We start from the raw sequence: 7851 nt of genomic DNA, 5'->3' as shown, positions 1-7851 counted from the left end.
TAACCTATTTAGATTGTGTCTAAGATCTTGGTTTCACATCTTAAGAACATAGCTATAGGGACCGGAGCAGTGGCGCAAGTGGTAGGGCATTTGCCTTGCGCTAATTTAGGATGGACTGTGGTTCGATCCCCCAGCATCTCTTATGGTCCCCCAATCCAGGAGCGATTTCTGAGCGAATAGCCAGAGCATCACCGGGTGTGGCCCCAAAACCAAAAAAACCAAAACAAATAAAAAGCATAGCTAGTGCTCACTTTGGCAGCACATATACTAAAATTGGAACAATACAGAGAAGATTAGCATGGACCCTGTGCAAGGATGACACACAAATTTGTGAAGTGTTCCATATTAAAAAAAAAAAAAAGGGGCCGGAGAGATAGCATGGAGGTAAGGCGTTTGCCTCTCATGCAAAAGGTCATCGGTTCGAATCCCGGCATCCCATATGGTCCCCCGTGCTCGCCAGGAGTGACTTCTGAGCATGGAGCCAGGAGTAACTCCTGAGCACTGCCGGGTGAGACCCAAAATGAAAAAAAAAAAAAAAAAAAAAAAAAAGCATAGCTACAGGACTGGAGAGATAGCATGGAGGTAGGGCATTTGCCTTGCATGCACAATGGATGGTGGTTCATATCCCGGCATCTTATATGGTCCCCTGAGCCTGCCAGGAGTGATTTCTGAGCATAGTAACCCCTGAGTGCTGCCAGATGTGACCAAAAGACCAAACCAAACAAACAAACAAACAAACAAAAAACAACAGCTATAGTGGCTGAAAAGTGTGTGCAGTGGTAGGGCATTTGCCTTGTACACAACTGACTCCAGTTCAGCCTCTGGCAATCCTCACCTTCTCATCTTCCATGCACTACCAGGAATGATCCCTGAGTCACAGAGCCAGGAGTAAGTCCTGTGTTCTTCCAGGTGTGCTCCCCCCAATTAAAAACATAGCTAGAGGGGCCGGGAGAGATAGCATGGAGGGAAGGTGTTTACCTTTCATGCAGAAGGTCATTGGTTCAAATCCCGGTATCCCATATGGTCCCCCGAGCCTGCCAGGAGCTATTTCTGAGCATAGATCCAGGAGTAACCCCTGAGCGCTGCTGGGTGTGACCCAAAACCCAAAACAAAACAAAAAAACAAACAAACAAACAAAAAAACACAAAAACATAGCTAGAATCTCATCACAGATAAAAGATTAAGCATGAGGGACAAGAAGTAACTCAGTGGAAGTGTCTCGTGTTCAGTCCCTGGCACTAAGAGAAGGAAAGAAAAGCATAATTCTGAGTTAATAGTTAATTCTAGTCTTCCTACTCTCAATTGTCCAAGGCCCATTTAGGCAAAAAGGACACAACAATTTGATCCAGGCTGTGTCTAGTACCGATAATGATAATGTAATTGCCAAAAGAGATCTATCACCACCTGAAACATATTTCTTCTTAATTTTGGCAACACTGAGCAGGTAAGTTGAATACTTATATAATATGGTATATCATGATGTCTCTCAATCTGGGATGAGAACCTCCAGGATGCTCCAAGGAGCCATCGGAGAAAATTGCATAAATAGGGGTTAGGAGTCTAAGGGGGCAGTGGTAATACAGGGGTGCCTTAGAAAATAAATTAGATCAAAAGGGGGCCACTATCAGGAAAAGGTTGAGGAACACCATATGGGATTTTGTATAAACTGAGTAGTATTGAATTTTGTCAAACCTATTAAGAATATGGGAAACCAAGCGTTGCAAACTCAGCCACCATGTCTGCATTTAGCCAGCTTCAGAAGCTCTATACTTGAAAGAGATGTATACCAAGCCATCTTGGTATACATCATGGATACACCAGCCCCAGAGCTGAAAGTAGCAATCTGGGAAGGAGAGGATGAGCCAAGTCCTTGCCTTGCTGAAACCACACCATTGCATCCACCACCCACCATTTTGACAGTGGTCCAACTTTACCACTCAACCACAGAGTTCTGCAGAGACGCCATACTGATCAAAACTTCAAGTATGCCAGTATTTGGATTGACATGACCAGCTCTTTTTAGCAATAAGTGTGGGTACCCTCTAATCCCCAAACTTATCTTCTCATACTTCCAGAAGTCCTAGTAGCTGAAACCACACCCCACAAAAACTTTAATATCAGCCATAGAGCTTGTAATTCCTGGACCGTGCAGCCACATGGCAACTTAAAATTTTTTTTCAATATTATCATCCCAGTAGGAATTTAGACATCAATTTAGACATCAATGTGGATTCAAAAACAAAGAAATAACAAAATTAACTTGCAACGTATCTATTATCAAACCTGACAATGATTTAATGACTTTTTTTTTTTTTTTTTTGGTTTTTGGGTCACACCTTGTGGTGCTCAGGCATTACTCCTGGCTCTACACTCAGAAATCACCCTTGGCAGGCACGGGGGACCCTATTAGATGATGGGATTTGAACCACAGTCCTTCTACATGCAAGTCAAACGCCCTACTTCCATGCTATCTCTCCGGCCCCACCCATTTTCTTTATAATTTTTTTCTTTCTTTTTTTTTCTTTTTTTCTTTTTTTGGTTTTTGGGTCACATCTGGCAGTGCTCAGGCATTACTCCTGGCTCTATGCTCAGAAATCACCCCTGGGAGGCACGGGGGACAATATGGGATGCCGGGATTCGAACCACCGTCCTTCTACATACAAGGCAAACACCCTACCTCCCTTCTTTCTAATTTTTATTATAACACTATAATTTGCCAAGTTTGTTCAAAATACTGTCATTTCAGGTATTAATATTGAAACTCCAGCTACCACCAGTGTGACTTTTCCTTCACCAGCGTCCCCAATCTCAAACCCACAGCCCAAAGGCAAATGGAATTGTCAAAAGTTAGATCAAGACAGGTCAATGTGAAATGATTGTTCTATCTCACCATGGTGTTACTGAAGTCAGTGTCTAAGGATTTACTGTGCTGTGGTTGGTGCTAGTTGAGCCTTCTGTGTGAAGGCTGTTAAGGCTCACTGAGCTTGGTACATTATTATGTAACTTTCCTGTGATATTACTGAGCTGATATTATAAGATGGTGAGGTGTTTCATGTCCACTTGGCACTGTATGGTCCATAGTTTATAGACCTAAAGAAAATCTGGTTGTTTGGAAGTCATGGAGCTGGGTTGTTTCTATTGGAGGGTGTAGGGCTGTTGTATTTCATGCAGAAAGGGATATCTGCACCCCCGCACCTTTCTGAGAATTTCACAGAGGTATTAGCTAGAATCAGGTACCAGCAAAATATCAGCAGCCATTATTATTATTATTATTTTTTGGTAGAGAAGGTGGGCTGTTTTTCTGCTAGGTCCCTCTCTGTTGTTCTAATACTCTGGCCCCTATTGTTATAAGGAACTGAGAGAGCCTAGGGCCTGTGGAAGCCCAAGGTCCAGGAACGCCCAGAGTCCGGGGATACCCAGGGTTCGGGAGAGCCCACTGCCTGATTAGAGACCACGAACCTTCAGAGATGTAAATCAGCAACGCAGATTTATTTCCTTCCAGAACTCTGGGGTGTCACCGCAAGCCAGGAATTTGGTCTGCAGTGAGACACCGAGCATCCAAATTCACAAACATTTAAGGGAATTCATATGATAATGAGCACACAGGTTAAAGCATTTCATAGGTTCATACAGTTTAAACCATTCAATAATTTTTTACAGAAAAGGCACAATTTTCTGTCTGTTCAGCCCCTTCATGACATCATCTACCCCCAGCTCCTATGGTATGCAGAGATATGGGTTGGACCTCTCAGGTGGTCCCCTAATCTACAGGGTGGAGAACCCATTCTTTTGACAGCCTAGTGACCGGAGCAATTAGGGGAAGCCTAATTTAGGGGAGCCTTGTTTATTATATCATACTTTGAGCAAACAAGTGACAGAAGCCAGAATAGCATTAAACTAGATTTTACCCTTATTCTATACCTATTGTGCCATCTATGTGTTATTCTCTTTTTTTAGTGACTGTGTGCAATTATTCCTCCCTAATCTTCAAGGGCCATCTGCGATCTGCAAGGATCAAGGTGTCTCCATGTTGAAATGTAGGATGGTCAGTTTGGTTTCACCTCCCTCTAGTCCCTTCTGTTAGGTCCGGAATCAGTCCCCCCTTCTCCCGAGCGGCACCTCGAGCATTTCAAGTTGGAGCGGAACCATGCAAGTCGCAAAGGTGGTTTTATTTTCTGGCGCGTCAGGGTCAGAGCCAAAGCTGTGACCCCGACACATTGCTTGAGCATAGTTTTTATAGGATGCTTTTCAAAGGAACAGCATCACCATCCATTCAGTAACCAGAGAAACAATCATTAAATTTTTTTTTTTTGGTTTTTGGGCCACACCCAGTAACGCTCAGGAGTTACTCCTGGCTATGCACTCAGAAGTTGCTCCTGGCTTGGGGGACCATATGGGACACCGGGGGATCGAACCACGGTCCGTCCAAGGCTAGCGCAGGCAAGGCAGGCACCTTACCTGTAGCGCCACCGCCCGGCCCCAATCATTAAATTTTTACAGACCACTACCAGCATTACCTATTACTAAGAAAACAATATAACTCGGAAGAGATATTTAGCAAACAATTAAAACCTAACAGGGGCCGGGCGGTGGCGCTAAAGGTAAGGTGCCTGCCTTGCCTGCGCTAGCCTTGGACGGACCGCGATTCGATCCCCCGGTGTCCCATATGGTCCCCCAAGCCAGGAGCAACTTCTGAGCACATAGCCAGGAGTAACCCCTGAGCGTTACTGGGTGTGGCCCAAAAACCAAAAAAAAAAAAAACCTAACAGACCGCTACCAGTGTTACATATTACTAAGAGAACAATATAACTCAGTTAGAGGAGAGAGATATTTAGCAAACAATAATTCAAACCTAACAGACTGCTACCAGTGTTACATATTACTGAGAACAATTGCTAAAGCTTAACAGACCATCACTAAAAGTTACATTTTTATCCTATAGGAAAATATTAAACTTAAGGTTACATTTTATTTCAAAGGATGGAAGTGGGGGGGGGGGTGGCTATCTTACTGAAAGTTTTTCAAGCAGAGATAACAGCATGAGTAAGTTGGGCGTATACTGCCCTCCAGGTTCCTGTCTCTTTCTAACATTAGCCTGTGGTTCTGAAGATCAGGAAACAAGGAGCCTTGGAAACTTAAGAGGTTTTAAACTATACACGCTTATAAAAAGCAAAAATTCTTTATTCCTATCACTTCAAAGTGTCCTTATGATTTACAGCCTGGTTCCAGGAATCAGCTGTCTCTTTGGGCCTAGTCTTCCTTACCTTGTAATTGCAACCTATGACTAAATTTGCAATCACACCTATTACTAAGAAATCACTATTCCTATTAAAAACTGCTTGAGAAACATTATAAAATTACTTAAGAACATACTGTGTCGGGGCCGGGAAGGTGGCGCTAGAGGTAAGGTGTCTGCCTTGCAAGTGCTAGCATAGGACGGACCGTGGTTGGATCCCCCATTGTCCCATATGGTCTCCCCAAGCCAGGGGCGATTTCTGAGTGCATAGCCGGAGTAACCCCTGAGCGTCAAACGGGTGTGGCCCAAAAACCAAACCAAAACAAAACAAAACAAAACATACTGTTTCAATAAACAAAAAAAATAAATAAAAATAAAGAACATACTATGTCAAAAATATCCATTCCAACACCATGACTCATATTTTTCTACATTGATTTTTTGTTTGTTTTTGGAACACATCTAGAGGTGCTCAGGAGTTACTCCTGGCTCTGCACTCAGACATTGCTCCTGGCAGGCATGGGAGACCATATGAGATGCAAGGATTTCAACCACCATTTGTCCTAGATCAGCTGTACGCAAGGCAAACGCCCTTCCACTATACTATCTCTCTGGCCCTTTTTTTTTTGGAGGGGGTGGCTACGCCCAGTGAAGCTTAGAGGTTACTCCTGGCTATGTGCTCAGAAATTGCTCCTGGCTTGGGTGACCATATGGGACACCAGGGGATCGAACTGAGGCCCATCCTTGGTTAGCGAGTATAAGACAAACACCCTACCTCTTGTGCCAACGTTCCAGCTTCATGGCCTTTATTTTCTATATGGCATCAACTACTTGGTTTGGATTCATTATCTAAGAATAACCATTTTTTTTTGTTTTTGCTTTTTGGGTTTTATTTTTTTGTGTCACACCCCGCAGCGCTCAGGGGTCACTCCTGGCTCCATGCTCAAAAATCGTTCTTGGCAGGCTCAGGGGACCATATGGGATGCCTGATTTGAACCACCATCCTTCTGCATCTAAGGCAAATGTCTTTCCGCTGTGCTACCTCTCCAGCCCCTGAATAACCATTTATTTACTTATTGCTTCTTTGCAAACATATTTCCACAGTGACCCTTTACAAAGGACCTCTAAGATCTTTTAATTAAATTAGATATAAAAATATTTTCTTTCCTGCATAATAAACTTGGTGAATTTAGATGACAAACATTTAATTCTGTGGTTGGCATTTGGGACTAAGCTCAACTCTAATGTCCATCTGCTGGTCTTAGTTGGGTTTGCTTCTTTTCTGCTGGTAAACTGCCTGTCAGAGGTGGTTAGGACATGTATCACATAGCCCAGAGCAGAATTGCCCAAATTTCTTATTTTAATGGCAGAGTTCCAAGAGCAGCATGGGATAATCAGTTCCATTGTGAAAGCACTTTTCACTTAAATGACATTTGCCAAAGCAAGTCATGTGAACCATCTAGATTCAAACGTGAAGAAATAGATTCTACTTTTTGGCTGGTGGAGATATATTTGAGGCTGTTTTTAGCAAATTAGCACATTTTTGTGTCACTTACAGAAGACCTCCTGAATTCTAAACGGAACTAACTGTGTAGAACAGAATTATACAAATCCTCTTATGTCTTTCTAGAGCTGTATCTTAGCAGCAATAAACGTATTGCAATTCTGTCTATTAATTCTCTTAATGCTACAAATGCTTGCTTGACTTTCTTTTTTGTTTATTTTAGAGCAGTGGAAAATCTCATGTATCCCCTTCCAAAGAGTCATTTGTTATTTGCTGTTAAGCATTGAAATTAGGTGAGTTTTACTAGGGTTGGGTTCTAACCTGTTTACATGTTAAACAAAGCTGGCTTCTGGTCCTTTCCCCTCTCTTTACATTTCTAAGGCTACCTAGATGAGACAGAGCTAGAGAGAAATCTTTTGTTTGCCACTTGCTCCCCCCCCTTCCTAAATTGTGGATTCTTGTACTTAATAAAACTGTGGTTTAATGGGGTTGGAGTGGTGGCACAAGCAGTAGGGTGCTTGTCTTATGTGCACCAACCAAGGACAGACCGTTGTTTGTTCCCCCAGCATCCCATATGGTCCCCCAACCCAGGATCAATTTCTGAGCGCATAGCCAAGAGTAACCCCTGAGTGTCACCAGGTATGGCCCAAAAGCCAAAACAAAACACACACACAAAAAAACCCTTCAGTTTAGGTGGGTGTCTCTCTGTCTCACTGTCTCTGTCTCTGTCTCTCTGCCCTCTCAACAAAACAAAAACAAATAGTCACTGGCATTTGTGGACTCAGGACCAGTATTGTCAACATTTTTTTGTTTGTTTTTGTTTTGGGGCCACACCCAGTGATGCTCAGGGGCTACTCCTGGCCATGCGCTCAGAAATCGCTCCTGGTTTGGTGGACCATATGGGACGCCAGGGGATCGAACAGTGGTCCGTCCTAGGCTAGCTCGGGCAAAGCCTTACTGCTTGCGCCACCACACCAGTCCCATGGTATTGTCAACTTTTTTTTTTTTTTTTTTTGTGGTTTTTGGGTCACACCCGGCAGTGCTCAGGGGTTACTCCTGGCTCCATGCTCAGAAATTGCTCCTGGCAGGCACGGGGGACCATATGGGACGC

At 43.4% G+C, this 7851-nt stretch overlaps 1 non-coding gene across 1 annotated transcript; it reads left to right on the top strand.

Moving 5' to 3' along the window:
- The first annotated feature begins 243 nt into the window (after nucleotides 1-243).
- LOC126023532 (U6 spliceosomal RNA) lies at nucleotides 244-350 on the top strand. Its single transcript, XR_007500648.1, has one exon. It is a non-coding gene; the product is annotated as a U6 spliceosomal RNA (small nuclear RNA).
- Nucleotides 351-7851: the final 7501 nt, after the last annotated feature.

Source organism: Suncus etruscus, chromosome 11 (assembly GCF_024139225.1).
Source record: "Suncus etruscus isolate mSunEtr1 chromosome 11, mSunEtr1.pri.cur, whole genome shotgun sequence".
Lineage (NCBI taxonomy): Eukaryota > Metazoa > Chordata > Mammalia > Eulipotyphla > Soricidae > Suncus > Suncus etruscus.
The sequence above is the reverse complement of the archived record's forward strand: the minus strand, read 5'-3'. Positions and strand labels throughout refer to the sequence as shown.